The sequence below is a fragment of the Pangasianodon hypophthalmus genome, chromosome 28, assembly GCF_027358585.1.
Source record: "Pangasianodon hypophthalmus isolate fPanHyp1 chromosome 28, fPanHyp1.pri, whole genome shotgun sequence".
Classification (NCBI taxonomy): Eukaryota; Metazoa; Chordata; class Actinopteri; order Siluriformes; family Pangasiidae; genus Pangasianodon; species Pangasianodon hypophthalmus.
In genome coordinates this window covers 14,715,478-14,729,849 of record NC_069737.1, presented here as the reverse complement: position 1 = coordinate 14,729,849, position 14,372 = coordinate 14,715,478, and the positions used below count along the sequence as shown (strand labels likewise).

The following is a 14,372-nucleotide window of genomic DNA, read 5'->3' as shown; positions in this document are numbered from 1 at the left end:
ATAGCAGGCCGCGGCAGCTCTGTGTGTATCCGCCTCTCTCTATAGCAGGCCGTGGCTGCTCTGTGTGTATCTGTCTCTCTCTATAGCCAGGCCGTGGCTGCTCTGTGTGTATCTGTCTCTCTCTATAGCAGGCCGTGGCTGCTCTGTGTGTATCTGTCTCTCTCTATAGCAGGCCGTGGCAGCTCTGTGTGTATCTGTCTCTCTCTATAGCAGGCCGTGGCTGCTCTGTGTGTATCTGTCTCTCTCTATAGCAGGCCGTGGCTGCTCTGTGTGTATCTGTCTCTCTCTATAGCAGGCCGTGGCAGCTCTGTGTGTATCTGTCTCTCTCTATAGCAGGCCGTGGCTGCTCTGTGTGTATCTGTCTCTCTCTATAGCAGGCCGCGGCCGCTCTGTGTGTAACCGTCTCTCTCTATAGCAGGCCGCGGCCGCTCTGTGTGTAACCGTCTCTCTCTATAGCAGGCCGCAGCAGTTCTGTGTGTATCTGTCTCTCTCTATAGCAGGCCGTGGCAGCTCTGTGTGTATCCGCCTCTCTCTATAGCAGGCCGCGGCAGCTCTGTGTGTATCCGTCTCTCTCTATAGCAGGCCGTGGCTGCTCTGTGTGTATCCGTCTCTCTCTATAGCAGGCCGCGGCCGCTCTGTGTGTAACCGTCTCTCTCTATAGCAGGCCGCGGCAGCTCTGTGTGTATCTGTCTCTCTCTATAGCAGGCCGCGGCCGCTCTGTGTGTAACCGTCTCTCTCTATAGCCAGGCCGTGGCCGCTCTGTGTGTATCTGTCTCTCTCTATAGCAGGCCGCGGCCGCTCTGTGTGTAACCGTCTCCCTCTATAGCAGGCCGCGGCAGCTCTGTGTGTATCCGCCTCTCTCTATAGCAGGCCGTGGCTGCTCTGTGTGTATCTGTCTCTCTCTATAGCCAGGCCGTGGCTGCTCTGTGTGTATCTGTCTCTCTCTATAGCCAGGCCGTGGCTGCTCTGTGTGTATCTGTCTCTCTTTATATATATCTCTCCCCATCACTGTTTTCTGTACTTATCATTTCCCCCCCCTACATCTCTGTATTTGTCTCTCTCTCTCTCACACTGTCTTGCCCTCTGTCTCTCCTCCATCTCTTTCTCCTTCTTCCCCCATCTCTCTTTCAGCCGCTCCCTTCCTTTCTCGTCTCTTTCTCTCTCTCGTCTCCATTTTCACTGTTTTCCTCCATCTCAATCTTATCTAACTGCCTTTCTCCCCCCTGGTTCCCCCCCCTCCCTATTTTCCTCTGCGTCTGTCTTTCTCAGCTGTCTTACTCCACCTTGTCTCCGTCTCTTCTCTCTCCCCTCAGCCCTCTTCTCTCTCAGATGATTTTACTTCTGTCAAGTTGAGCATGTATCAAAACCACATCTTGTACTCCTCACACACACGCACACGCACACACACTCTCTCTCGGGAGTATTAGGTAGACTAATTAAGGTATTGCATGACTCAGCAGCGATTCTTAAAATACACACACACACACACACACACACACACACACACACACACACACGAAAATGGAATCAGGCATCAGCAGGAAATTGAAAACCCAGAGATTCCACGCATTCTCTCTCTCTCTCTCTCTTTCTCTCTCTCTCTCTCTCTCTGTGATAATGAATTGGTTTGCTGGACCAGTATGTTCTCTCTGCAGTTTAATCTTAAGGCCCTGGAACAGAGGTGTGTGTGTGTGTGTGTGTGTGCAGGTTTGCAGTGTGTTACAGCCTGTGAAAGAGTAAAAGCGCTGACACTCTCACTACTCTAGTGTTAATATTACATTCTCTACTCAGAATATTTGCCAAACCTGCTAGCCGATATCATACCGAGATGAAATGGGCGCCGCAATGACGGAGCTGCTCATTCCTAATCACCTGTAACCACAATCTTCTTCTGTTGGCTTGGAAACGTGTCTGATTTGATGTGTGGTAAGATGAACGTATATGTGAACAGTTTTTCTGATTCTGACACCCAACAGCACAACATGACATTTTAGAAAACAAATTCTGGCTTGCTGTTAAAAATCACTATAGAACCCTGCTGCGTTTTTGCAAGCGGGAGGCGTGGCTGACGTCCGAGTCACGTGTCTCACTCAGGGTGTGTAACAGCACTACAATGACCATTTTACTCCTTACTTTTAACTTTAATCAGGAAGTGTAGCACTTTTTCAGTGTTCCGCTCAGCATTTAATCTCTCGCTCTCTCGCTCTCTCTCTCTCTCCCCATCTCTCCCTCTCTCTCTCCGTGTGTGTGGTGTGATAAAGGATTAATCCTGCGATATTCCATATGCGGCCTGTGGCTACGTGGGATCGTTAGTAAAATTTAAACGTCCCTTTACATCGTTTCATATCCCTTTAATTAAACAGCAGTATATAAATTGATTTTATTTTACCCTGCATTGAGTAGAGATTATTATCTTAAATAGGGTATAGTGGGCTGCTAAACACACTCATTTACGGTTCCTGTCAGGTTCCTAATACTAAACACGGTCAGTTTTTTTTTCTCCACTAGACTAGGCACAGGAGAACAAAAGTCACTTCTTTTATTGTCATCAAAATTTTAAATGTTTACATTTAATACCCATTAAGTAAGGGTACAATCCAAATATACACACACTTTAACCGCACTTCTAACTCGAAAAAACACACTGCTGTGGGCGTGTCAGATCGCATAAACAATGATAGGACTGGTGGATGATAGGACAGGTAATTCTTAATTTCATATTAGCTAGCAAGTAACTGTACATTAGCTAGCTGCCGCTAGCTATATACCTGTAAACACGTTTGTTTCAACGATATGATAGAGCTGGGCGATTTGACAGATATATCATACCACTAGGCTTGGGATCAATGCCTTTTTCATGTATTAAGATTAATATAAAGATTAAATACAAAATCAACTTCCAGTCAGTTTGTGATTATTACCAAAAAAAAAAGGTTTTTTTAGTTTGATAAAAACATATCACGATATTTTAGAAAAGCATACTGTCACATAAATGATCATAATTTATCACCCAGCCCTGGTTTCAGCTAGCTCCGTTTGACCACCGAAACATCGTTAGAAAGCACGTGACTATTTCCCACAGTAGGCCCCGCCTACTTTTAAGCAGCCGCAATAGCCAAAGGACAATTTATCAAAAGATCAACAGTAAATTCAGCACAGACGTTATAGATAATTATTAGAAGCTGATTATGAAAATAAGTTGCTGTGTGTTTACAGTAACGATCAAAGAGCGATGTGAAAAAATGTGTTTATACCCAAGAGTCAAGCTCTCACACCTAACGGCTCGTTCTGATTGGCCAAAACGCAGGGATCAGACAAAACATGGATTTGCACCTCAAAGCTTCAAAGTCAGGTGTATGTGTGTGTGTGTGTGTGTGTATGAATCGATAAATAACATCAGACTTCAGTGATGTGTGGATAAACACTCACTAACACACACATACTTGTCTTACTATCCTTATGAGGACCTTCTACTGACATAATTATTACTGCACATTAATGCTAAGCTTCACCTAAATCAAAGGTGGAAAAAAAAAAGCAGCAGTTTTTGTATTAAAAAAAAAAAAAAAAAAAAAAGAAAAGTGTGTGTGGGGACCAGTCCTTCAAAACTGTCAGTCATTTCTATCCCTGTCCCTGCTAAGATATGAAAGCATGCCCACACACACACACACACACACACACACACACACAGTTGGGATTTTTATTGGCTTACTGCTTTGATCAATCACTCTATGTATGAGAGAAAATCAGCGTGCGTGCTCGCGCACACACACACACACACACACACACACACACTCCCCCTGACCTTGGTCAGAGCAACTATAACAATGAACTATAAATAAATTATTGCAATAAACGTCTCTATAAGTGCAGGCATAAGAAATAAAACACACAAACACACACACTGACCTCAGTAACTGACCCTTAAAACAAATGTCCCTATAAACTGTCACTCAGGTGCTATGTGAGGACCGAGTCGAGGAACGACAGGAATGAGGAATCCAAATCTTAGAAAATGTACCTACTGTAAGAAAAATGAATTAAATTAATGATTAATGAAATTATTATATAATCACGATTTAATTTATTTTCGTAGAACTTTACTGAAAACTGTGTCATGGACATAAAAACAAACAAACAAAAAACTACCACTTGCTGTACAATCTCACTTAACACAGTCGCTGATTGAGTCTCTACAGTTCTCAAGTTGCCTTTACACTTACACTTCCAGTAACCGATTACAAGACACATCAATATCTCCACACACACTCACACACACTCACACACACTCACACACACTCACACACACTCACACACACTCACACACACTCACACACACTCACACACACACACTCCCTACACCCCAAGCTAATTACCTGAAATATCACCAGACTCATTTTGTGCTCCATATGGACATTTTCATCTCTCATTCTTTCTCTCTCTCTCTCTCTCTCTCTCATTATTCCTTCGTTCCTTGTTTCTTCTCATTTTCTTTTTCCTCGCTTCATCTTTTGTTTCCTTACCTCACCCTCTGAATAATATTCACGCGTCTGAGGGTGTCAGATTTTTTTTGAGTAGCAGTGTTTTATTTGAGATAGGATTTATCAATAGCATCTAGACCACCGGCTTTAAACCTGAAAAAAAATCTGGGATAGAAAATGCAGACTGTCTATAAATCCTCACTATACATTTTTGTAGCAGTCGTTTCTCATCTTTTGCTTGTTACTTTAACTTTTTTTAAACAAAAACAATGAATTATAAAAATCTTTATAATAAGGCGCCACTGCTTTGTTACCAAAAGCTGAGAAAAACAACTCTGTGATACACAAATAATATATGAATACGATATTTTTTGCTACATCCCTCCAAGTTCTGTGAAAGTTTAAAAAAAAGAAAAGGGAGGAAATGAAGATACTCTCACACACACACACACACACACACACACACACACACACACACAAGCACAATGCATTGCAAGAGCTGATGACGTAAATGGACGCTGAACGCTGCAGTGTGTGCAACAGTAACAAGGTGAATACAGCAAATGTTCAGAAACACAATCACTCATTCTCTCTCTGCACCAGTATCCCCACACACACACACACACACACACACACACACACACACACACCTCACTAACACCCCAGAGAGCAAAATAGTCTAAGATAGGGTTTATTCGAGTTCATAATGCAGTAAAACCTCATCATTACTAAACGCATGATAAATCTACTTCCTGTCTGTTCAGCTCAACTTCCTCCGTCCCTTACACACTCCACTGCACGTATACACACCTTTTTTCCCTCACATTTCTATACTTTACTGTTTAATTTGATCTCTTTCAATACCTGGCCAATGAAATTGTTTCTGATTGGTCAGCTGAAATGGGGCGTGACAAGTCACCTGACCCTGGTATCCTTCCTAACAAGTAAATTCTGAGCTGTAAGAAATCGCTATGAGATTATAGCGTGGAAGTTTAGTCGTGAATTGCTTCTACATTGGGGGTAAAAACATAGTGCATAGGCGCTAGGTTCATCCATTTGATTTTTTTTTTTTTTTATTACTTTCTTCGAAGAACAGAGCATGTTATCGTGCAGGAAATCCTACACACAAAGATTTTATCGGCGCGAACATTCACACCACAAATGTGAGCTAATTACAGAACTCTAATCCTGTGAAGGTCTGGTTTTATACATCGATACCCATCATGACCCTTTCACCGATGTCATAACAGTAGAAACAGGAAGTAATGTGGCGAATTGAACCGATCATGACTGCGCCGAGAGCGTTCAGCTTCCACACCTGATGTGGACTGCGCTGTGGTTCAATTCAAGTGAACCACAGAGCACCATTTTCAAGAGGACCAGGGATCAGTTCTCTGGAATGTTCCCAAGCTCGAGAGCATGGGAAAACCATGCAAAGTAAAGCTGTGAAGTTGTCATACAACTCCTATAACACGCTAAAATAAACACGTTGGCCAGACTCGAATAATATCCTTTACATACGATGTGAAAGAGACAGAGGCACTACAGTCTTTCTTAGAAAAGGATAATGACTGGCTTAACGAACTAGCCAGCCATACTTGTTTATATTATCTTAGCTATCGTTGGACTGGACAGCAAATTGAAGCTTTTAACTATTAACTTCATGATTAGTCCACCCTAGATTAGCTCATTTCCAAGCTAGCTAGTTAATCTACATTTAGATACTCCTCAGCGTTACACTAACCAGCTACTAACATTCATCTAGAGCTTTAGCCATATGGCGCAGCAGAGTGAGTGAGTGTGTGTGTGTGTGTGTGTGTGTGTTTGTGCGTGTCAGGAGACAGATCGATCCTGACGAGAGCCAAGGAGTTTAATTCACCTATTACTGTTTATAGCGTCGTCAACCGGCACACATGGGAGGGCCAAGCTGGCGTTCACACACACACACACCGAGAGCCTCTGGCGTTGTTCAGTGGCTTTTTGCTGCGTTTTGTGCCTGTCAGAGAGGAGATCAAAGAGCCGGAGGGTCATTGTGACGTGCTCATGCCGAGATAAACAAATAAATAAATTAATAAAAACCTGAGAGCCGTAAAGACCTTCATCTTATCTGAGCTACATCACAAACCAACCTGCTGAATTATTGATGAAAAGCTGCGCTCTCTCCTCCTCTGACAAACCGCCAGATCAGGAAATATATACATGTACAAGCTGGCCAGGTTTAAAACCGCATCTTACACACACACACACACACACACACACACACACACACACACACACACACACACACACTTAAATAAGTGGCAGTAAAAAAATAAAAGGTTTCCCTTTTACCTCAAATGTAGCTGCTTAGCCAAAACGTTTGGTTTTACCCTAGAGCTACAAGGCTAATATAGTTTCTACTTTAGTACTGTTTAAAAACTGCAGATCTACATTAACACACACACTTTAAAATCTCACACAGAATTTTTGGTCAATAAAAAAAAAAAAAAAAAAAAAAAAAAACTAGCTAGTGGTGCAAAATGCATTCTGCTTCTACTTAACGTTATGCTAGCACACTAGTAGAAGTGAAAAGTGAGGTGACTTGTTTTTGTGAAGTGAGTTTTTTTTTTTTTTTTTTTTTTTAGAAATTTCATACACAGAGGTTTAAAAATACACAATCAGGATGTTTTCTTGACAAGTTCAATTACATATTAATTAATTGACATATTAAAAATAAATATTGAAACCTGATAGTATATAGGCAGAGCGCTAGCTAAGAATGCAGCCTGCTAGCTCCTTAATGCTATGCTAGTACAAAGATAAACCGTACCACGTGTTTAGCTTTAGGTATGGAAGATTTGATCAAATTTTCGATATAATAATCTGATATGTAAGGAATAAAACACTTGCGGATGTTCTGTTAGGGGAAAATAATCAATGACAGGGTGGTGTGATGAAGCAAAGTTACTGTTACCACGTGGAATGTCGGAAAACTTAAAATTACAGCTTTATCTCAGACTTCTACAAAGTGCTGACACTGGAGACTCCTTCCATAAATGGTAAATAAACGCCTCCTTTTTGACAGAAAACCTCATCATATCAACGATTACACATGTATTTTATCAGTTTATGTTGAGCGGCCGACGTACATGTCCCTGTGAATGAGCTGTTACTATAGAAAGAATAACGTATTAGAACGAGAGCATTAATATAAACCTGTTATTTGCAGCTGCACTACTGTCAGAGCTGCTGTTAGAGAAAACCAATCAGAATCCACAATTCAACAACACTGTGGTACAAATGTATTATTATTAGCTAGCTGAGTGCATATTATTAGTATGAACTCAGCTAGCTACCCAATAATTCTATGCTAGCGCTCTGCCAGAGGTGGGATTTGAGGTTTCTTGGAAATTTTCTTTAATTCACTGAGAGAATAAAATTGAGCCACCATGCTAGCTACAAGAGTTCGCAACAACGTTATGCTAGCATGCCACCAGACATTAAGTGTAACTCATGTAGCTAATTTGCAGTTTTTGAGAGTTCTGTCTGATATTTCACATCAATATGATTTAAATTAAGAAATCGAAAATGAACTTACCAGCTAATACAGTTACGTTCTGTACAGGAAAGCAGGTGTGTATCGTTAATCCACTTTGGCCAATAATGGCAGGATGGAATGTCAACTCTTCCTCCTTCTCTCTCTCTCTCTCTCTCTCTCTCTCTCTCTAAAAAATGCTAAAAGAAAGAAACGATAATTGCTTAGCCACACATCTGCCTAATGGCACAGACAACCAATTTAAAACCAATTTACAACCAAATAGGGGCCGTGTCCTCCTGTGTCAGTGTGTGTGTGTGGAATGGAGACCAAGTGTTCAACGCTTAACTTCCTCCGCATATGGTCACGCTGGCTAAGGACGAAGGATCGCACAACCATCTGACTGCATACAACACACTCGGGACTACAATACTCATGTTTACATACATAGCACAAAAAATATCAAACTACATAGTCTAATACATAAAGCAAATCTAGCATAATACATTTTCAAAGTGAAAGGATGCAAGATGCGCAAAAAAAAAATCGTAAATCTATGCTAACGGCTTATGCTTTTGCTTACGCTTTTGGGAAACAATAAGACAGACTGTGGTAAAAGTTTTTTTCTGAAAAACAAACTAGAGGAGCATAATTGTTAAGTTCCCACTGGACTTTCATACTGATACTTCAGTAAATTCGTCAGTTGTTACTCAGAGTTCAAAGAAAAACTAATTAGCTACCTAATGTTAACTCAAGAACATGTGTAACAGCCTGATTTTTGAGGTGTAGCCCATTCTGGAGTGATGAAATACCTCTCAGTGATCGAATTTGAACTGAAGGACACTTAAGTATAAATTTTAAATTTTAATATAAAGCATTTCGTAAACATCTGGGTATTAATGGTGTGCTACAGCGCATTGAGTTTCCCTAATGTGAACGCCTAACCCTAGCGCTTTTCTCCAAGTAGCAGTACGAGCAGATCGGAAAGACGCGTTTGGCTGACATGATATGAGAACTATCATATGCAAAGTATGACATTTGAGACGCAGCTTTCAAGAGAGAAATGCTGAACACTTCGAGAAAGGGGCGGAGCCATCATTTAGTGCTGCAGATTAAATTTAGATGCACTGAGCGAGGACTCCACTAAATCATGCACGCAAATCAGGGCCAAAATGTATAATGAAACCAGGCAAAACATTTTGTGCAAAATGTGTGATTTGCGACATTATTACCCTGTGAAATTCTGGTACTACATATTAAAGTAAATAATGTAGTATATAGTGTGTATAGTGTATAGCATAGGCCTATAGTGTGTACTACACCACTTGAGATGTAGCTATATAGTTCATACGCAGTGTGGGAAATATGACGATGATGATCATAATCAAACTTTTATCAATACTGATAACTGACATTCGAGGTTGAATAAAATGCCATTCTACTTCAGGCCACTAGGTGGTGATAAACAATTTTTACAAATTTGCACTCGTGAGTGAATGCTCTCTTTTTTTACATTATAAATATTATTTATTTAATAATTATAAATACATGTCTCTAGACCACGTCTGTAATTTTGTAAATTAGCCTTTACAAAGCTGAACAAAATCAGGCTAAGTGAACACATATGAAAGTGTCACTGGGAATTTTTCACCTCACTTACTTTAACTTTTATTGATTTTAGCTCAAAGGAGACAGATTTTTAGGGATATACTTCAGAAAATATACCATTTCATCCTGGTGTTTCTATCAAAATGAATGTCACAGTTAGAACTAAAAGTCCCCACAAGGTCAAACCTGTCTTAGGTCCTCAAAAAGGGCCTAAAATCCAGCCCATACACACAGACACACACACACTTTTTCTAATATCTGCCATCAGAGGAGAGCAGCAGACGAGCGATTACAGCCATAAAGATCTGCCATCAATTATTAAGCTCACCCTGAGGACAGCATCATCACCGTGAACACACTGCAGGTGGAGGGAGGAGGCCGAGCATAAATTTCAATCCAAGATACTGCCTCACACTGCGTGTGTGTGTGTGTGTGTGTGTGCGTTGAAAGCAAATCTGCCACTCTGCCAATAAAAAATCCACATTACATCCAGGCCTGGTTTCAGTAAGACACACACACACCACACACACACACACGTTCATCCTTACATGTTAATCAATCAACCATTCGACATCATAAGAGCTTTCTTTTTTCTTTTTCACTCTTTTTTTCTGCCTCTCAGATTCTCTATCTCTCCTCTCACTTGTATCTTTCTACTTCTCTTTCCTTATTTCTCGTCTTCCTTCCTTAATTTTTTATTTTTTTTGTATTGTAATTTCTTTAGGAAATATAAATCTAGTTTTTAGAAATTAATCTTCATGCTAATTAGAGAACCTGACCCATGAAGTTACATACACTGAAATGTACTGATGTGAATTGATGTTAATAATTTAAAAAATGTGCACCAAACAGAGTAAAATGGTGAACTGTGCCAGATAAATAAGAAATGTGGTCTGTTCCAGGCTTATGCAAGGAAACCTGGTCTGTTCCCTGCCAACTCTGGAGATCAGTTAATCACAAGCCATCAGCTAGAGTATAATGGCTCCACATCTGGACCAAGTGGATACATCAGAACTGGAAAGATGGGACACTCATTGACATTCTGCAGCATTAAATGTTACTATAAATGGATAAAAGGTCTGATGCGTCTTTCAATAATAAATACATTTATAGACTCGGCAAAAATGGTGTAGTATTAGAGGAATAAAACACTTTAGAGCAGGCTGTTATAGGAGAATAATCAACTTCAGGGTGGTAACTGTAACTGTGCTTCATCACACCACCCTGTTGTTGATAATTTTCCAATAACTGCACGCCGCAAGTGTGTTTTTTCTGATTTGTTCTCTAAAGAGAACAAAGGGAATGAAAGTTCACTGGAAATAAAGACACGTCATAAAATTCTCAGACTGCGCAATACATTTTTACAACCTTTTTTTTTTCAGAAATAAAAAGCACAGCGATTAATTTAGACAAAAAGGCATTTGCTGGATAAATTTCTGTACAGCCAAATGGGTCAATTTTATATGCTAGGTGAGCATCCTTGAAAAATGTCTATTTGCAGGAGCAGGAAATCAGCGGCTGTGTTCTGGAGATAAATGTGCAATTTCCCGAAGCCAAAGAGAAATTAAGACCTGCCTGATGTTATTAAATTGTTCATCCAATTTGTCCGTCCTCCTGCTGGTGAATGTGTTTTTTTATCATCATCAAGGACATGTGCTTTCTGTCCCAAGGCTTCTGTCTCCTTTGTACTAACGTTCTGCAAAAACTAGTTTAAAAACATTAAGAGAAACTTAGAGAGAGAGAGTGATAAGCGTACGATGCTGAATCCTGTTCCACACTGACAGACGGATTACAAACGGTGTAGCACAACTAATATCCATGAAAAGAGCTCCGGCACACCTAATCAGGATCTTAAAGTCCCCATGAAAGGGCTTCAGAGCCGCGATTTGAGCCACCAACTCTCATAAACTCCACTCTTCCAAATGAATAAAAATAAACAGTTGTTTATTCTCAACCAAGCGATGAAAAGGGAACAGTGTGCAAAAAGATGTACAGCCAAAAACACACAGATGAACCATTTTTACCGCTAACAAGCTGCTACTGTAGAGCAAGACACTCCCCCAAGGACGGGACTTATACATCCTAGCATTTACTTGGATGAACCCAAGACTAGTACAGGATGAGTCATCAAAAAAATGTAATCAATTTCCCCAGAAGCGACAATGTATACATTTTAAATGAGATCTCCACAACTACTTTTTTTTTTTCCCTAGTTACATTATCTCATTGGTGTTTACAAGGCTAAGAGACAAGTACAAAAAGCTGTTTAGGCACTTTAAAGTCAAAAAAAGCCTTTTTTTTTTCCTATACTGATTAAATAATAAATTGCTTGATGTAGTGGTTTTAAAGAAAAAAGGATGAGAAAACAGTATGTGGTCATCAGGGAATTCAGGATTAAAAGTACATAATTAGCACTTTTTCTGACTAGTTTATTCTTTTTAATTAGTTGCACTGTTTGTTGTGCTGTTTAATACTTTATGTGGTTGTTAAATGAAACTCACTTTTTATTGTCAGGTGGTTGTTAAATGAAACTAACTCACTTTTTATTGTCAGGACACTCATTCATTACTGGTCAACTATACTAAAAGATGAAGTTGTGGCATCAAGGCTAATTTAAACCACTTGTTAGCTATAAAATTAAGCAAAAACACTTAAAATCATTATTAAACATCCAAGCAGTGAAACTAGTTTTCAGGTACGCTGCATAAATTCATAAAAAGAACCATATCATAAAAAATGCCTAAGGCCCCATTTCAAGCCGCGGGCTCGCCTGAAAATCAAGCCGCCCGCGGAGCGTCACGCGCCGGCTGTTCCACTTCCTCATACCCGCTTCACGGAGCCTGTTTGTTTGCTCTATTGCTCCGTTTTCACGCTGCAAATGACAATAATATTCACTCGGGTGGATAAAACTAACACGATAAGATAAATAAACCGGCTTACCTGAGTGCGGAGACGTTTATAAAGCTGTTTTTTTTTTTTTTGTTTTTTTTTTATAGCTGATTTTTCGGTAACGTGTGAGTAGATGAGCGGTGACTGATAGTGAAGTTGGTCCTAAAGTAAGCATCACGCGCGGTGCATAATAATGCCGTGATGCAACTCTTATAGTGGAAAAGGCGTGGAAAGATTGACTGTGCTTTGCATGATCGGAGGCCAAATGACACAAAATATAAAAATAATTATAACAATAACAAAATAAAAGACAAATGAGTGCACGCGCGCGTTGATGCGAGCAGCCTCCCCCGCCTAACAGCAGGTGCACGCGCTCATTGCAAATGAGGAAGCATCATAAATTTGTGCTCCTTTGTAATGAGCAGTAAATTTCCAATCCTGCTCTTTTATAGATCTCAGCCTCATGATGCAAAGCAGTCATTACACAGTGCACAAGTGAAATGCATTCCAAAATGAAAAGTAAAACCTCATACTTATAAACCTTACACTTGATGAAATCTGTTGCCTGAATTGAATGCATGCCATAAATAATCAACTGCATCGCAGCGTTAATGGATGCATGCCACTTTGAAGTGTAATAGCATGTTTAGCACAGGTTTGCACGTTTGCCTCACACCTCAAGGGCTGGGGGGGGTGATTCCTGCCTCTGCCCTGTGTGCGTGGAGTTTGCGTCTTCTCCCCGTGCTTCAGGGGTCTCCTCCGGGCACTCCGGTTTCCTTCCCCCAGTTGTAGGCTGACTGGCATCTCTAAATTGTTTGTAGTGTGTGAATGGGTGCGTGTTTGTGCGATTGTGCCCTGTGATGGATTGGCACCCTGTCCAGGGTGTCCCCCGCCTGGTGTCCCATGTCCCCTGGGATAGGTTCCAGGCTCCAGGCTCCAGGTTCCCTGCAAACCTGTGTACAGAAAATGGATGGATGGATGGGTGGATGTCTGCCATGAAGGGCTTGTTAATGAGATCTGTTGGGTCAGGTCAGTTAAAAATGTACAGTGAAGCAGGACTAAATGAGCATGAATGGAAATCCTTGGGCTAGGAGGCATAATACATTTATGCATGTAGGTCTAATAAGGTGCGCTGGTCACTGTGCGGAAGGACAGCCAAAATGTTGAACAGAAACAGCCAGGTTCTTCTGCAATATCATAGAGGAAATAAGCTTTCTTCTTCTTTCTCCTTCTCTCTCCCTCCTTCCCTCTGCAGGACACACGATAGACGGATGGGTGTATAATAGTACATTTTATATACTGATGATTCATAATGTAGCTGGAAACAACGAGCCCTTGACTTAAGAAGCTTATTATTGTCCTGTAATTGAATATATCACTTTAATGTATCTGTTTTTATCCTTGACCCATATACATGTAATACCTACTATATATTATACAGCACGTTTTCTTGCATAGGAAAATGCATACAGTTTTTAATATTTTCTGATGATAATGTGAAAAAAAAAAGCTGTTCACATTCTCCCCCTTCGCTCAAACGGTGTTAGGTGAAGAATATCCTCATGTCATTCATTTATAAATGAGGAGGGGGAAAAAGTGAATAAATTGAATTCTTAATTACGCTGCACACATCAGAAAAGTTATTTTTGGATATCTGGGTTTTATATAGGTCATGAATTTCAGAAGAATTCACAGTTGCATAACATATTCATGATAAACATTTTATGCATGTTTTGTTATGACTGTTCTTTGTGCCTGTGTGTCTCCAAAATATTACATTATTTATGACATCCATCACGATATGCACATAGTTGTATCTATGTTGCAAATTATGGCATGCAATAATACATACATACATCATTATGCATGCAAATATATTG

The 14,372-nt window shown here is 40.3% G+C and overlaps 1 protein-coding gene across 2 annotated transcripts in view; it reads right to left on the bottom strand.

The window, feature by feature from the left end:
• The window catches only part of klhl5 (kelch-like family member 5), a 40,331-nt gene extending 27,468 nt beyond the window's left edge, over window positions 1–12,863 (bottom strand). The window contains exons 1-2 of one of the 2 annotated variants that reach the window (XM_053230685.1): window positions 12,544–12,863; window positions 8,059–8,195 (exon numbers count right to left, since the gene is read on the bottom strand). The gene's annotated coding sequence lies outside the window, so the exon portion shown is untranslated. The remainder of the gene's footprint in view (window positions 1–8,058; window positions 8,196–12,543) is intronic. The other variant, XM_053230686.1, reaches the window with a different exon arrangement.
• Window positions 12,864–14,372: the final 1,509 nt, after the last annotated feature.